We start from the raw sequence: 15748 nt of genomic DNA, 5'->3' as shown, positions 1-15748 counted from the left end.
TGTTGCACATGTCTATTCCACAGTAGGTGTGCGTGCTCGCCACATGCACTAGTGCCGAAAGTTTTTCTCTTAGCAATATCCCCCCACCCTCGGTTGCTTCTTGCCAGACAACTCCGACAGAGGGGAAAGAGGGTGGGGTGTGGAATAGACATGAGCAACACATCTCAAAGAACGCCAGTTACGGAACAGGTAACTATCCTTTCTTCTTCACGTTCCCTGGGTCTGCCCATTCCCTGTGTGGGCTCCCCGATGAGGTCTGAAGCATCGGACGCCAGGTCTATGGACAGGCTGGCATCCCGAAAAGGAACTCCTTGCAGCATATCACTCGGGCAAGACCGTCATTGAAGGGAAGCCAGTATCGGGGACGGAACCATGAGCACCTTGTCTAGGCCGTCCCGAGCTTGAGAGAATTGGGAGGCTAGCCAGATCTGGAGGGGCCTCGTTCGGAGTCTGGCATGGCAGACCATGTATGTACACTCCACCATGTGCCCCAGAATTCGAAGGCATGCCCTCGCCGTGGTCACCGGGAAAGCCGTAACTGAGGCGATGAGGTCCCTTCGGGTCTCGAATCTGTCCAAGGGGAGAGAGGCTGTGGCCCTCAAGGAGTCCAGCAGGGCCCCAATTAATTCTATGTGCTGAATGGGAACTAATGTTGATTTGGTCTCATTCACCACTAGGCCGAGACCAGCACATGTCCATAGGAGCAGCTCCACGTGGGTCTTTACCTCGGAGCGGGACTCCCCCTTGAGGACCCAGTCGTCCAGGTAAGGAAAGATCTGTACCCCCTCCTGCCTGAGATAGGCCGCTACCACAGCCATACATTTCATAAAGACCCTGGGTGCCGTGGATAGGCCAAATGGAAGGACCGCAAACTGGTAGTGGTCCATCCCCATCAGAAAGCGGAGGAAACGCCTGTGCCCCTCAAAAATATGGATGTGCAAATACGTGTCCTGAAGGTCCAGGGCCGCGTACCTGTGCCCCAGGTCCAGGGAGGGGATAATGGAGGCCAGGGACACCATGTGGAACTTGGAACGGATTAGAAACCGGTTTAGGTCCTAGAGGTCCACGATGGGCCTGAGGCCGCCTTTGGCCTTCAGGATCAAGAAGTACCGGGAGTAAAACCCTTTGCCCTGGAATTCTACGGGTACCCTTTCCACCGCCCCCAGGTGCAGTAGCCGGTCCACCTCCTGCCCCAGGAGGTGGACATGCTCCGTGTCCCCCGGGGCCACCATGGAGGGAGGGTGATTTGGCGGGTGTGAGATGAACTGCAACATGTAGCCCTTGGAAATGTTACTGAAGACCCACTGATCCGATGTTATGCAGGACCACGCCCTGTGGAAGGCAGACAATCAGTTGCAGAACACAAACTTCATTAAACAGGGGGTCTCCCTGGCAACAGGCCCGGGACCCCCTGCAAATAGTCAAAACCGCCTCTTGCCCTGCCTCTTGCCCTTGGAAGGCCCAGGCTGTGGGGCAGAGTGGAACTGCCACTGAGACCGGCGTTTCTGGTCTCTGGGTCTTTTATACGGGGGCTCATATCTGCTCCTCAAAGGTTGAGCCGCCGGAAGCAATTGGGCCTTGTCCTTAGCTGGAGGAATGTACAAGCCCAAGGTCTGCAAGGTAGTGCAGGAATCCTTCATCCCATGCAGCCTGACATCCGTCTGGCCTGCAAAGAGCGCCTTCCCATCGAACGGGAGGTCCTGCATCAGGGATTGGGCCTCCGTCGACAGTCCCAACAACAGGAGACACAATGCCCTGCACATGGAAATCACGGAAGCCATTGAGTGGGCTGCAGTGTCAGCTGCATCCGACGCCGCTTGAGCTGCCGCTGCCCCCTCTTCCACTAGCACCTTGAAGTCCTTCCTATCCCAATCCGGGAGGAGGGGCTCGAACTTAGGCAGAGACTCCCAAAGGTTAAAGTCATACCTGCTCAGTAAGGCCTGGAGGTTGGCTACCCGACGCTGGAAACTCGCAGAGGAATAACGCTTTCTCCCAAAGGAGTCCAGCCACCTGGCATCCTTATTTTTGGGGGTGGACACGAGCTGGCCCTGTCTCTCCCTGTGGTTTACTCATTCCACCATGAACGAGTTGGGTGCTGGGTGGGAATAGAGGTATTCATGGTCCTTGGCCCCCTCTCCACCTTCTTGGAGAGGGGGCCAAGGAGGCAGGGGTTTGCCACAGGGTGTTGGAGATGTTGGTGATACCCTGGTGCAGGGGCAGGGCCACATGGCCTGGTGCTGAGGGAGACAGGACGTTGAAGAGGGAATCGGAGGCTGGATGCCACCCGCTTTAGCAGGTCTTGGTGTGTCTTGAAGTCCTCCTGTGGGACTGATGTCGGAGGTGCTGTTATGATGTTGTCCGGTGCTGGAGAGAGGGCCCGCACAGAGCCGAGAGCCTCAGTCGGTGCCAGGGCATCGAGCCCCAGATCAGAGTCCGGGTGTGGGTCCGCCAACTCGTGACCCGCCGACTTGTCCCGTAGGTGGCCGGACGAGGCCAATGGCGCCTGAGACGCTCCGGCGACCGAATGAGCCCTTGTCCGCGCTGGCATCGGTGGCCACGGTGCCCACTAGCACCACTGTCCTTGCCACGGGGCCCCTTGCCATTGACCCGGCTGAGAGCCCGATGGCACCTGAACAGTGCGAACCAAGGTTTGGTGACCGGGTACCGAAGCCGAGGTCGCCGACGAACGCTCGGTGCCCCGGGAGTGGTAGGAACGGTGCCTGTGACGTCGTCTCCCTCAGGACCTGGGCCTCAACGTCGAGGAACGGTACTCACCTGAAGAACTACTTCGGAACCCATGACAGCGATGCAAGGTCCGGTGCCCTGGTGCCGAAGCACCCTGGGGGGAGTCTCAAGCGCAACGTCTAGCTGATCGGGAGCTGGAACAGGAACGACGTCGTCTATCCCGTCGAGAGTAGCTGTGGTACCCACGCTGCGCCGGGGAGCGCTCCCGGTGCCTCTCTTGGTGCCTACACTCACTGGCAGGCAACGTCGAGGGTCCCGGCAACTCCCATCCCGACGGCGACCCAGATGGCCTGGCCGGCGTCGAGAGTGGGCGGGAGCTGCAAGACGAGCAGCCACTGCGCGCCAACCGGTGCGGGGAGCGATCCTCAGAGTGGGAACTGCGGGTGGCTGGAGAGGTCTGGTGGGCACCCAATGAAGGCTTGCCACAAGACCTGGGGACCATGCCTGGCTGCGTGCTCGGGACTGGCAGGCTCATAATGTCCTTTGCAGCCTGCATCGCCTCCAGTGGGGGGCATCTGTACCGGTGGGGATGCATGGGCCGACGGTTCCAGGCTGCTCCGCTCCACACGAGTTGGAGGCCTTGAGCCTGGGGGGACCGAGGGCTGCCCAACGCGGGACCAGCCTCCCCCTTTTCCTTAACACTGTGCCACTGCGAGGCAGGGCCCTTCCCTTGCTTTTTGGAGGGAGAGTGGCGCTGACTGGTCGAAGGGGCCTCGCTACGCACCGATGACGTAACGGCCGGCACCGAGTCGGATTGGCATGCCAGCGTTGGGGCCAGCGCCGACTCCATCAGGAAAGCTCGATGTCTAATGTCTCTCTCCTTAGTCCTTGGCTTGAACGACCTGTAGATCTTACAACGGTTGCTGATGTGAGTTTCACCCAGGCAGCGGAGACACTCAGCGTGCGGGTCACTCCTAGGCATAAAACAGTGACAGGAGTTGCACGACTTGAAGCCTGGGACACGGGGCATGCCCCGAGCCCACTTTAACAATTGAAGAAACGATCCATGAACAGTACCACTAAGGTCGAGAAGAAAAGGCTGCGCAGAGCTGGAGCACAAAGTTCCGACTACCTTCACTGGTGGCAAGAAGGAACTGAGGGTGGGGGGAGCCTGTAGCTCCCCTCATAACGTGATATACAGGCGCCACTCCAGGGGTTGTTGCGGTGCTCCCCCCAGTATGGATACTGCTAAGGGGAAAACTTCCAGCACCAGTGCATGTGGCGAGCATGCACACCTACTGTGGAATACACGTGAGCAATCACTCGAAGCTGTCAGATAGCTTGAGCTCAACATTCAGCTTCTTAAAGCATGTTTCACTCTGAAATATTAAGTAAAAATGGCATCTTCTTGTTCAATGTGTTATATGTTTAGTATATCTGGCTTATTTTAGTGACAAAAATAAAAGTTTTTATTCTTCAGCTCTGTGTAGCTCAAAAGCTTGTCTCTTTCACCAACAGAAGTTGGTCCAATAAAAGATCTGACCTCACACAACTTGTCTTACTAATATCCTGGAACCAAAATGGCTATAACACTGCAAACTATATATGTATATATCCAATTAGAAATTGGGACTACTTTACTTATAAAACTTTTGTTCATTTGTTCAATATTTTGGAGGCCTACAGAACAACATTTTCTTGGGGGTTTTGCAGATTAATTGAAATCCTAAGAAAAATCTCAGGAAAATTCCAAATTCATCAGCTTCAAACAGCTTTTTCTGAATGATAGAGCAGCAGTAGTCAGTGGGAGTTCTGCTATTACCAATGAAAAAAGAACAGCCAGATAATAGACAGGCAACACTATACCTCCTTAGTGTTAATGGATTGCTGCCAGGTATGAAGGAAGAACTGCCCTTCCTATAAATCTATAGAGAGTCAAGGTGGGTGAGATAATATTTTTACAGGACCAACTTCTATTGGTGAGAGAGAAGATTTCAATGCACATTTGAAAGCTTGTCTCTCTCACTAACAGAAGTTGGTCCAAAAGAAGATAGTGCCTCACTCACCTTGTCTCTCTAATATCCTGGGACCGACACCGCTACAACTACACTGCATACTATAAGTCTATAATCATGGCGTTCTTTCCAGACTTGTGCTACAAGTGTGAACCACAATGCTGGGGATCTACTATTGTACACCTACCTTTGAACAAAAATACTATTTCCACATTCAAGCAAACAGTTTCAGAAAAAAAAATTGAAATACAAACTAGTTCTCATTTCCTATGTGTCAACATTATTACCTGCCTCTCCAGCTACATTACTTGTGCCTTCAAAAGACTGACACGTCTTTCATCAAAATATTCACTCTTCCCTTCTTCTATAAGCTGTTCATATTGACTTCTAGGAAACAAAATATTACACTACATATTATGAAGCCAACTATAATAAAAAATCCCACAAGATGACCTTCAACTAAAACATTTTGATGTAATTCTAGAAATTATTCTGAAGCACAAATCACACTTTCAGCCTCAATTTGCAAAACTGCACATACAGTCAGGAAATGTAAGGTAAAGGGTGAACGAATGTTCATGGTTTGGGCTGCTGTGCCCCTGACATGAAACTGTATGGCCCATATTATTACTCCCTTATAATGCACCTATCCACCAATCAAACTGAGACAGAGGTCTGGACTGAATTCCCTGGGCAGTGTCCCCTGACTCCTTTGATTCTTTTTTGTAGTAGGACTCGGCACTGTTAAGGGTTATCTGCTCAGTGTCTCCCCTTCTGTATCCCTTTTTTGAACCTGTGATCTCACTCCTATTATTGTTTTTTTCATTATTTGTCCCATTGTTTAGGTGAGAGAGAGAGAGAGAGAGTGAGTGGCCATCCTTCTGTTGTGGGCTGACCATGTTTTTTTCTTTGGGACGGAGCCCTCGCCCACCCCAGCCTCTGCAAAAAAAAAAGGATCAAATAGGCCAGGACAGAGACCTGAAGGAAATCTAACTGGAAATACAATGCCCTTTTATGTACTAACATATTATGAAATAATGTAAAAATGTAAATACGTAAAAATATAAAAGTGAAAAAACACATTTCTAAAGAAACATTTCATTTTGAAACAAATTTGAATTTTTTCTTAAACAAAATTTTCTAAAATGAAAACATTTGCATTGTGGAAATACTTGTTTTCATGGGAAATTTCATTAAAATCAATAAGATATTGCCCAAAAAAATCAGTTTAATTGAAATGCAATTTTCTAGTAAAAAAATTAAGAAAATTTTCCAACCAGCTCTAATTAGGAATCAGCTCTTATGAGGCATCCTCCTGTCCCTTTAAACTGGGAAGCAAACACAAGTAGTTCTTCAGATACATACTCTCATTTTATCTGAAATAGCACATGTGGTTTTGAAGTTACAACTCTGTTTTTCCTCTTAAATGAGCATGCACAGTGACTACACACTAGTCTTTAATTCTGCATTTAGATCAGTGTTAATGTCCCCTGCTAGAATTTTAAACCACTTGGAAGAGAGATTAAATCAGAATCAATAATGTAACTGACTCTGAAATACATATTATATACATATATACACACACAAAAAGATATAGATATAGATTAAAACTTTACCTTATATAAGTTATTAGTTAACATGTAAATGGCTGCTTTCTTTAGAGACAGAAAAGCAGGGGGAGGGGAGTTTCAGTTGTAAATTTCTTGCTTGTTCTCTCTCTTTTTTTTTTCTTCTCACTCCCAAATAGGAATGTGAGCTCCTTCTTGTAGCCATTTACTACTGGCCATAAACTATTGAATATTGATACCTTAAGTCTCCTAGTTCATGCTTTAATTTAGTATTTTCCTCCTGAAGTTTCTGGAACCAAAACAAAAAGAGTTTATAAATACAAATAGTACATCAAATATAAAATTTGATCTTTAAAATATATAGAAACCTTTTATTATTTAATAACTAACTATAAGTTTTTCAAGTAATATCCACCATATAAGAAATATAAACATCCAACTGATGCAGTATTTTAGATTAAATAATTGTAACTAACAAAAGACCATTTTAGATTATTTGAAATCCTACATTCTTTGCCTTAAAACCAGGGTGGGGAGAGGATTATAATAATAATATTTGCATTTGAAAATATTTTCATCCAAAAATATTTGTTCGTTGTTTTCAAATCTGCATTTCCCCTAAGAACCAATCATTTCAAATTATTGGATGGCATTATTTAAAAATAAATGGGGCTAAATGTTCATAATATGCATTACTCACAACAACCTGCATATATGCATACAAACAGGCAGAAGGATAGTAAAGTCCATAACTATTCAAACAAGTTAATTAGTCTGCATGTACAAGCATAGAGTTTTGCAGATACTTTGTATACTTCTTTTAAATCTTGACCCAATGAGCCACAAACATTTTTTTAAAACTTAGGTGCCATGTAGGACATGTGAAATAAAATCTTAACTATCTTGGCTTTTATGCTTAAAATAATAATATTAATATTGATACACATAATCAAACTGCAAACTATGCTTATTTCTACAGCACTTGTTGCCAGGGCAACTAGACATTTCCAATACAGAGATCAAAACAAAAATTAAAACACAAGAGAAACAAGATAAATGCATATTGCATTATGCCCTGAAGAGTGGCATGGTATGGTATTGCCTAGGCTCTAATGAATTTCCAAGGGGAGAGAATTGCAAAGGTCACAGTGGTTAACTGAGAAAGCTTGTTTATTACTATTCTAGTTTAAAAACCATGTATATCATTAATTTACATAGTTTTTACAAAACAGAGCAAACATTCATACCCCCAAAAAATTATAGTCTAATTAAGGCAAACATAAGGGCAATAGTTCTGAGGAGGAAGGGTGTGAGGATTATTTGCGATGAGAAGAAGGGAGAAGCAACTAAGCTAAGAAAAACTGGCGGAATGGTAAATAATGATGGGTACAGGACAGTTACATAGAATGACCTGCATCGAACAAAACATTCATTTTAACACAGCCAAATAGAAAGTCATATATCTAAAAACAAAGAATGTGGGTCACACAAAATGTGTCCTGCAATGCAATGACAATGAGTAAGACTTAACGGTCATGGAAGGAAACCCACTTGATCATGAGTTCCCAGTAGCTAATAGGGCTAATGTAATCCTTGAATGTATAAGCAGGTGAATATCAAGCAGGAACAGGGATGTTGTATTACCTCTATCTATGGCCTTAGCAAGACCATTACTTGAATACTGTGTCCAGTTCTGGTGTACATACTGCAAAAAGGATGTTGAAAAACTGAAAAGGGTTCAGAAACGTGCTACAAGAACCATCTGTGGTCTAGAAAATATGTCTAAGGGTGAGATATTTAAGCAGTTCAAGCTATTTAGTTTATCCAAGAAAACATTAGGAGGTGACGATCATAGTCTGCATGTCCCTACATGGGGAAGAAATATCTGATAGTAGGACTCTCTAATTTAGCAGATAAAGGCAGAATAAGATTTGAGAGCTGAAGCTAGACAAATTCAGACTACAAATAAGGCACAAATTCTTAACAGTGAGGGTAACTAAACATTATCATCATCACTTACCTAGGGATATGGAGGATTAGGGTTACCATACGTCCAGGTTTTCCTGGACATGACCTCTTTTTTGGTCCTCTTTGCTGGTAGCAGCACTGCTTTCAGAGTTGGCTTCAGCCACCCAGCTCTGAAGCAGCACTGCTGCCAGCAGTAGCACAGAACTAAGAGTGGCATGGTATGGTATTGCCACCCTTACTTCTGCACTGCTGCTAGCAGTGGCATGTCTTCAGAGCTGGGCGGCTGGCCAGTGGCGGCTGCTGGCGAGGCACCCAGCTCTGAAGGCAGCACTGCTGCCAGCAGTAGCACAGAAGTAATGGTGGCATGGTATGGTATTGCCATAGAAACTCTACCCTTCCTCTCCCTCTACCTCCCATTTCCCCTGGCAGTGTCTTCTATTTGAGAACTTGAAATATGGTAATCCTATGGGGATTCTCCATCACAGAAAGTCTTTAAATTGAGACTAGACATCATTCTAAAAGATACTCTACAGCAGCTATGGGCTTGATAAGGAAATTACTAGGTGAGGTTCTGTGGCCTGTGTTATGCAGGGGTCAGATCAGATGATCATTATTACAGACCTTGCTAAGACCCTCTTGTGGGTTGTCACCCTAGGCCCTGAAACCATTGCTGAACCTCTCAAAATTTCCCTGTTGCTTTTGCACACACCCACAGAACTGCACCCTCATGGGCAGACTGGTTAAAATTGTAACTGTTTGGGGACATGTGATAGGTAAAGTAAGGAACAAAAGCTTTGCAAAGGAATTTCACACATTCTCTCTCTCACACACACACGCACACGCACTTTACTCTTAAAAAGCACAGGAGTGTTGGAGTGTTACAGATCTATGGAAAACATACTCCTGAATGCAATCCCTCTTACTCTGGTCTCACTTCCTTTTGTGAGTCTCCAGGTTTGGGCTAAGTCCTTAGGAAAGGCAGAATCCCTCCTGCCTCCTCTCCTCTCACTAAGCCCTCTCGTTCTGGCAATGGGAAAGAAAGAACCCTTTTTAAAATAGTCTCTGTTCCTCTTTTGTTAGATGGTCAGCTGGAGAAAAACTGCAGTTCTTCCAGGCATATGCTCAGGCCAAGGAGGATTTCAGCCTTGCCACCCAAAAAACAGGTTTCTGTGAACTGGAGGGGCAAAACTGAGACCAGAGACTGAAGAAATTACTTCTAAAAAGTATACATTTTAAGTCCAAGTTTTGCTGTATTAATAATAGTGTGTGATTCTTCATCACAGAGATAAATAGATTAATTAATGACCTCCATATCTGATGCCTTGATGTGAAAGTAAACTAATTAAAACTACACTCATACTGGACATTTTTTTTAATTAAACTCCTCTGTGTCTAGACAGTATGCCAAAGAGATTATTTCAGAAAGATCACCACCATACTTGTCTAATAAATGAGAGCACACATTTTTAGAACTTAAATTTTTAAGAAATTGCAGCCATTCATGTCTACCTTTTGGTTATATCCTGAGAAGTTCCTATTCAGGGGAGGAGTATGAAGTTCATGGTTTTGTTCATCCCTTTTTAGCAGTGAATTATCTTGACATCCTGGACTCATGGAGAGGTGGCTGCCTGCAGGGTGCTTGGGTAAGTGCCTTCCAACCTTTAAAACAAAAACACAGCCGCAACTGTAAAAACAAGAATTTTAAACACAGACAGAAGAAAACCCTGCCAACTTTTGACAAATCTTTGCTGGCAGCATCTAAGCTGACAAAACTAAAAAATGATGACTATTTAATGTGGTTAAACCAACCAACCAACCAACCAACATGTAACTAATAGTGCAGATAACTTGATATGGATGTATCCAACTCCAAATTTAAACTTTAATTAGCTGAGCAGAACATATTAAAAATATTAGCGAGAGTGTGCTTATTCCAACTGCGGATATCAAGAAATAAAAAACTTTCACATCTAAACTAATAGCATTTGTTTACATTTTCTAGGAGACTTACAGTCAGTTATATATTTACAGCTACAGAAGAAGTCTGGAAAATATCCATCTATAATGCCAGTAGATGTTAAAGCCACAATAAATCATATTTAATTAATTTTCTTTACAAACCACTTGAAAAAGAATATGCCGTATTCTATTCTGCCTACATCCACATTTCAGCCATCAGCATACACTGAGCTAAATTTAGCCCAAAAACTAATCACCTTATAAAAATCATTTAATTGTGTTATCTATTGTTGTGGTTAATTCATATGTAATTAATATGTGATGAATAGATTTAAGTTGCAGGTATAAGTAGGACAGTATGGTAAGGGTATAAGGTTGCCTAAGTATTTATGAGTGATGAATGTATATTAGGTATATAAGTAAAGTAAGGGTGTAATACAAGACCTGCAGACTGAGACTTGTAAGCTTTTAGTTTAGCCACTTTAGGCTTTAAGAAGGGTTGACATGAGGAGGTGACCCAGGAGTCACCCTGTACCAGTAGACATACAAGATTAGTGTAAAACATGTGCTAATAGGTGATGTTTGGGAAAATATGCCATAATGCACCTGTCAATACTGCAAGATGCCTGATTGTAAAATTCTGCAACAACCACAGATTACCATGGCGACTTGATGATGTAAATGCTAATGAAAATAAGAGGAATTAAGAAGATAGTGTACGAAAAGTGGGTCACCCCAAATTTTATGGGGTGTGGAAGTTCCAATAAGGTAAAAGGGGTTGGGACCAACATGCATATGCATACAGGTTACAGGTATGACTGTAACACAGCATAAAAGGGGTTCCCCAGCATGAATAGGGAGGAAGAATATATCAGGAAACCCTCCACAGATGACCACCTATTGAGAGAGTCACCCATCTTTATGGTACCCTTGTGGATGTGAATATGAAAATACTGATGATGGACATCTTATGGTGTTGCTCCACCTTGTTTATGTATCTATAATACTGGCATTGAATATCTATGTAGTAAGGTTTTTAATAAAGAGAAGACTGATAACTTGTGAATGTTGTTGTGGTCACTGCTATCGTTCCTTGTGTGTTCCTAGAGACTCCAGACCTAATGATATTTCTAATGGTGGGTCTTGCTCTGCTAATTCTAATACTATAGCACTTAGGGAGTGCAAACCTTTGGCACAGGTTACTATGGTTTAAGATACCATTGGTAATATCAATCCATCAATAATATAAATGCTACAACCCTCTACATATTCTCTTTGACTTCAATGGAAATTACACGTTTACTCCAGAAACTTTGTTTTATAAAGTCTACAAAAATTGTCTTGCTGTTCTAAACAGAATGATTTGTCAACAGCATAACCCCAATGAATGCTTAAAGTTCGTTCAATGCTTTAATGTTACAAATCCTCTACAAAAACATACAGTATATACAAATTCCATTCAATTTCCATCTCAAATTCTATTACTTTCCTTCCATGAAGTTTTGGGGATTTACACCAGTTAAATTAAGATCAGATTTTGACTTGTAATCTTTATTTTTACTAGTTGAGATAAATTCCTGGCAAAGAACTGGAGATTTCAGATTGTTTATATTTATTTGATTTTCCAAAAAAGATTGCTTTAGGCAAGCCAAGTACTAAACCAAGAACCATACAGTTAACTTATAAATCTTATATAGTAATGTAAGGAACTGAATTCTATGAGTAGCATGGACAGAATTCAGGAAGGTATAATAACAGCAAAAAGATCTCCTACCAATCTGACGGAATTGTATTGCCACAGACACATAAGAGACCAATTTTTTTTTTTAAAAAGGTCTCCTTTTGTGCATGGAAATATAACTCATTTAACTCAGTGGGGAGTTAGCAACCACCTACAGTGGTGCAGGTGGTATGCACAAAATAGGAAAGCCCTTTAGAGGTTTGGTCTACTAGACTATACACTTAGATAGCATTCAAGTTTTAATATATCTTCGGGATCTGATGTTAATTACTACAAACTCAAAGGATGGTTAGCAACTTGTACTGTTTTAAGTCCCTAGCCTCTAGCACTGAATAAGGATTGTTATTTATTACAGTTAAGAATAAAATAATCTTGCTTATCAGGTTATTTGAAATTCTTTCAATAATCTGTTATTATTTATTATTTGTATTGCAGTAGTGCATAGAAGAAAGAGCCCTATTGTGCTACTCACTGTACAAACATGTAACAGCGAGACACTCACTGCCTCAAAGAGCTTAAAATATAAAGACAAGACACAACATGTGGATACAACAGACAGACTAAAACTCAGCCCGTTTGGGAGGTTTTTTATTCGTTTCCCTTTAAGGATGTGTTTTCTATTTAGGACTGTTGTTGATTAACATTAAAAGTTAAATATTCAAACTGGATCATGGGTAATTAAAACCCACTCCTTGTGACGTGTAAAGTGTTCTCAACTCCCATTGAATTCAGTGAGATTTAAAACCACTGAGGGACATTGAGCACATTGCATGAATCAGTCTCGAAGTGGACAACTTACATTAGCAATAAACAAAAGCTGAACAGTTCCAGCTACAACCACCAAAATTTATCTCAATGTGTTTTATTTTAGAGGAAAGAATTAAGTCAAATTACATTAGTTTATATTAAAAGAGTAGTTATTTTACAAAAATTATACTTTCAAATTTCCAGCATGTTATTCCATATTAATATAATGTTTCTGCAGAAACAAAAGTACATTTTCATAGAAAGACAGTGATGGCAAGTCTAGTGTGATGGTTTAGAAGAAATATATCCAAACAGAGCCTTTTTTAATCGAGACAAGATGGAAAATCAGTTTCCCATCAATGAAGATTTAATGTCAAATAGGTGCTGATTGTTTACAGTTGTAAATTACTAATTTGAAATAGTATCGCAATTTTGAGTCTTGTAAGATAATTGTATCTACGTGTACCTCAAATAATATTAGAACTTGTTTATCTGATGGAATTACATTATGTTCTATTGAATAATTAGTTGATATTAATGTGAAACCTCAGTCTTTACAATGTCACTGAGGAGCAGAAGCAACTCCTTGTTATTGTACTACAGTACAACCCTTTAAAAAACAATTTCTATTAATTTGAGACTATTTTCTGGCTCACCTTAAAGACAGTAAAATCTAGTGAAAAATGTCCTCTGGATTTGAAATATAATAGATAATACTTTGAACTTCTAGAGCAGCCAAGAATCTCTAAACACTTTACAAGCATTTATTAAAATTTAGCCTCACTACCCTTTTGTAAAATCAATATATATTATCCCATTATACAGATTAGAAAACTGAAGTCAAATTTAGAGGTCAATATTGCAAAGTTCTGTGCAATACTGACATTAATGTGAACTGAGGGCACTCAATCTTTATGGACACCCAGCCAGCAGGTGTCTTCTTGCCGTGGGGAAGGAGGGTGAGTCATGGAATAGACATGAGCAGCACATCTTGAAGAACACCAGTTATGGAAAAAGATAATTGTCTTTTCCCAGGCTTGTCTTTTGAAGGTTTCTTTTGAGAATGAGGACTGAGGGATCTGATATAGAGTGATACTCAGGTAATATCCGACAACATGACAGCAATGTTCTACAACAACAAGCAAGGGGTGTAGATTGCAACACAGCTCTGCTAAACCCAGCATCATCTCTGGCCTGCTGAGTGATGGCGTAGTGCGCTGTGAACGTGTGAACTGAAGACCACGACACAACTCTGCAAATGTCCTGAACAGTGACATGCGCCAGGAAGACCACCAAGGACACCTGAGTTCTGGTCGAGTGGTCCCTCACAATCTGCAGCAGTGGGACCTGCGCCAGCTTGTAACAGGTCTGGATGCAGGAAGTGATCCAGTTGGAAATTTTCTGTCTCGCAGATGTTATGGCCACAAGAAAAGTGACCTTCCATGACAGGTGGGAGTGGGGGAAGAAGCCCATAGGCTCAAAGGGCAGGCCCAGGAGCCTAGAAATAACCAAGTTAAAGTCCCACTGTGGGACAGGGGCTCAGGACCTGGGTCTGGAGGTTGCCGAGATGCTCTCCCCAGCCTAGGTCCGAGGCATCCGATATTAACTCGATTGAGTGACAAGGGCTGTCGAATGGAACTCCTTCCAGGACCGCCTTGGGTTCAGTCCACTATTGCAGCGAGGTAAGTATTGTTGGCAGGATGGTAATGACCTTTTCCAGGCAATCTCCGAACTGGGAATAGACCGTCGGCAGTCACTGCTGTAAGGGCCACATTCCAAGCCTGGCATGGTGGAGGACATATGTACATGCTGCCATGTGGCCCAGCAGACACAGACAAACCCTGGCCATGGTCAGAGGGAATGCAGACACTCCAGCGATGAGGTCCACCAATGCTTGGAACCTTTCCTGCAGTAGAAACGCTCTGGCACAGGTGGAGTCAAGCACCGCTCTAATGAACTCTATCCTCTGCACTGGAATTAACATCAACTTTTTGTCATTTACCAGTAAGCCCATGGAATCAGCATGTAGCCTGCAGCACTGTGACATCTCTTTGGTCCTGGATCAACCTTTAACCAGCCAGTCGTTGAGGTATGGGTAGATCTGGATACCCCAACACCTGAGGTAAGCTGCTATTACTGACATGCACTAGGTAAAGACCCTTGGTGCTGTCGCCAGGGCGAAAGGGAGGACCACAAATTGGTAATGGTCCGATCCCACCAGGAAGTGTAGGAAGTGCCTGTGTGCTTGGAAGATAGCTATATGAAAGTATGCGTCCTTCAAGTCGAGGGCGGCATACCAGTCTCCCGGATCCAGGGAGGGGATGATGGAGGCCAGGGAGACCATGCAGAACTTCAATTTCTTTAGGTATTTGTTGAGGTCTCGGGGGTCCAGGATGGGCCGTAGACTGTCCTTGGCCTTTGGGATTAAAAAGTACCAGGAACAGAACCCTTTGTTCCTGTACTCATGAGGAACCTCTTCCACCACATCCAGCTGTAGCAACACTTCTACCTCCTGTGTGAAGAGACTCTCATGAGAGGGGTCCCTGAAGAGGGACAGGGAAGGGGAGCAAGAGTGGGGGGTAGAAATAAACTGCAAGGTACAACCCTGCCCCACTGTATTGAGGACCCAACTGTCCAAAGTTATGGTGACCCATGCTGGGAGGAAAAAAGAAAGGTGGTTGGAGAAAGGTAGGAAAGATGGATCCAGGGTATAGTCTGGTAGGTTGCCTTTGGGCGCACCCTCAAAATGCCCACTTGCTCCCCTGCTTAGTACAGGTTGAGCCTGATTGGGCAGAGGGCAGAGGCAGGTGGCTCGGGCAGCACTTGTAGCCCCTGCTCTTTTTGTAGGGTGGCTCCTGTTGGGGTTGGCTCCCTTGGCCCTGAGATGGCTGCGGTTTGAACCGCTTATGGACTGGACCAGGGACATACAGTTCTAGAGTTTTCAGGGTAGTGTGGGAGTCTTTTAGCTCCCGCCCCCCAGAGCCTCCTGCACGCCACGAAACAGCTGATTGGGAGGTGTGGGAAGGGAGGGGGAGGTGCTGATTGGCGGGGCTGCTGATGGGTAG

The 15748-nt window shown here is 43.9% G+C and overlaps 1 protein-coding gene across 10 annotated transcripts in view; it reads right to left on the bottom strand.

Moving 5' to 3' along the window:
- Positions 1-15748, bottom strand: part of LOC123372784 — a 166736-nt gene that overhangs the window by 104983 nt on the left and 46005 nt on the right. For 6 of the 10 annotated variants that reach the window (XM_045021246.1, XM_045021248.1, XM_045021252.1 and 3 more), the window contains 3 exons: positions 9746-9895; positions 6508-6557; positions 4988-5087 (listed from right to left, as the gene is read on the bottom strand). The gene's annotated coding sequence lies outside the window, so the exon portion shown is untranslated. Of the gene's footprint in view, positions 1-4987; positions 5088-6316; positions 6558-9745; positions 9896-15748 lie in introns of all 10 variants that reach the window. The other 4 variants (XM_045021249.1, XM_045021254.1, XM_045021256.1 and 1 more) reach the window with 2 other exon arrangements.

Source organism: Mauremys mutica, chromosome 6, assembly GCF_020497125.1.
Source record: "Mauremys mutica isolate MM-2020 ecotype Southern chromosome 6, ASM2049712v1, whole genome shotgun sequence".
Taxonomy (NCBI): Eukaryota; Metazoa; Chordata; order Testudines; family Geoemydidae; genus Mauremys; species Mauremys mutica.
The sequence above is the reverse complement of the archived record's forward strand: the minus strand, read 5'-3'. Positions and strand labels throughout refer to the sequence as shown.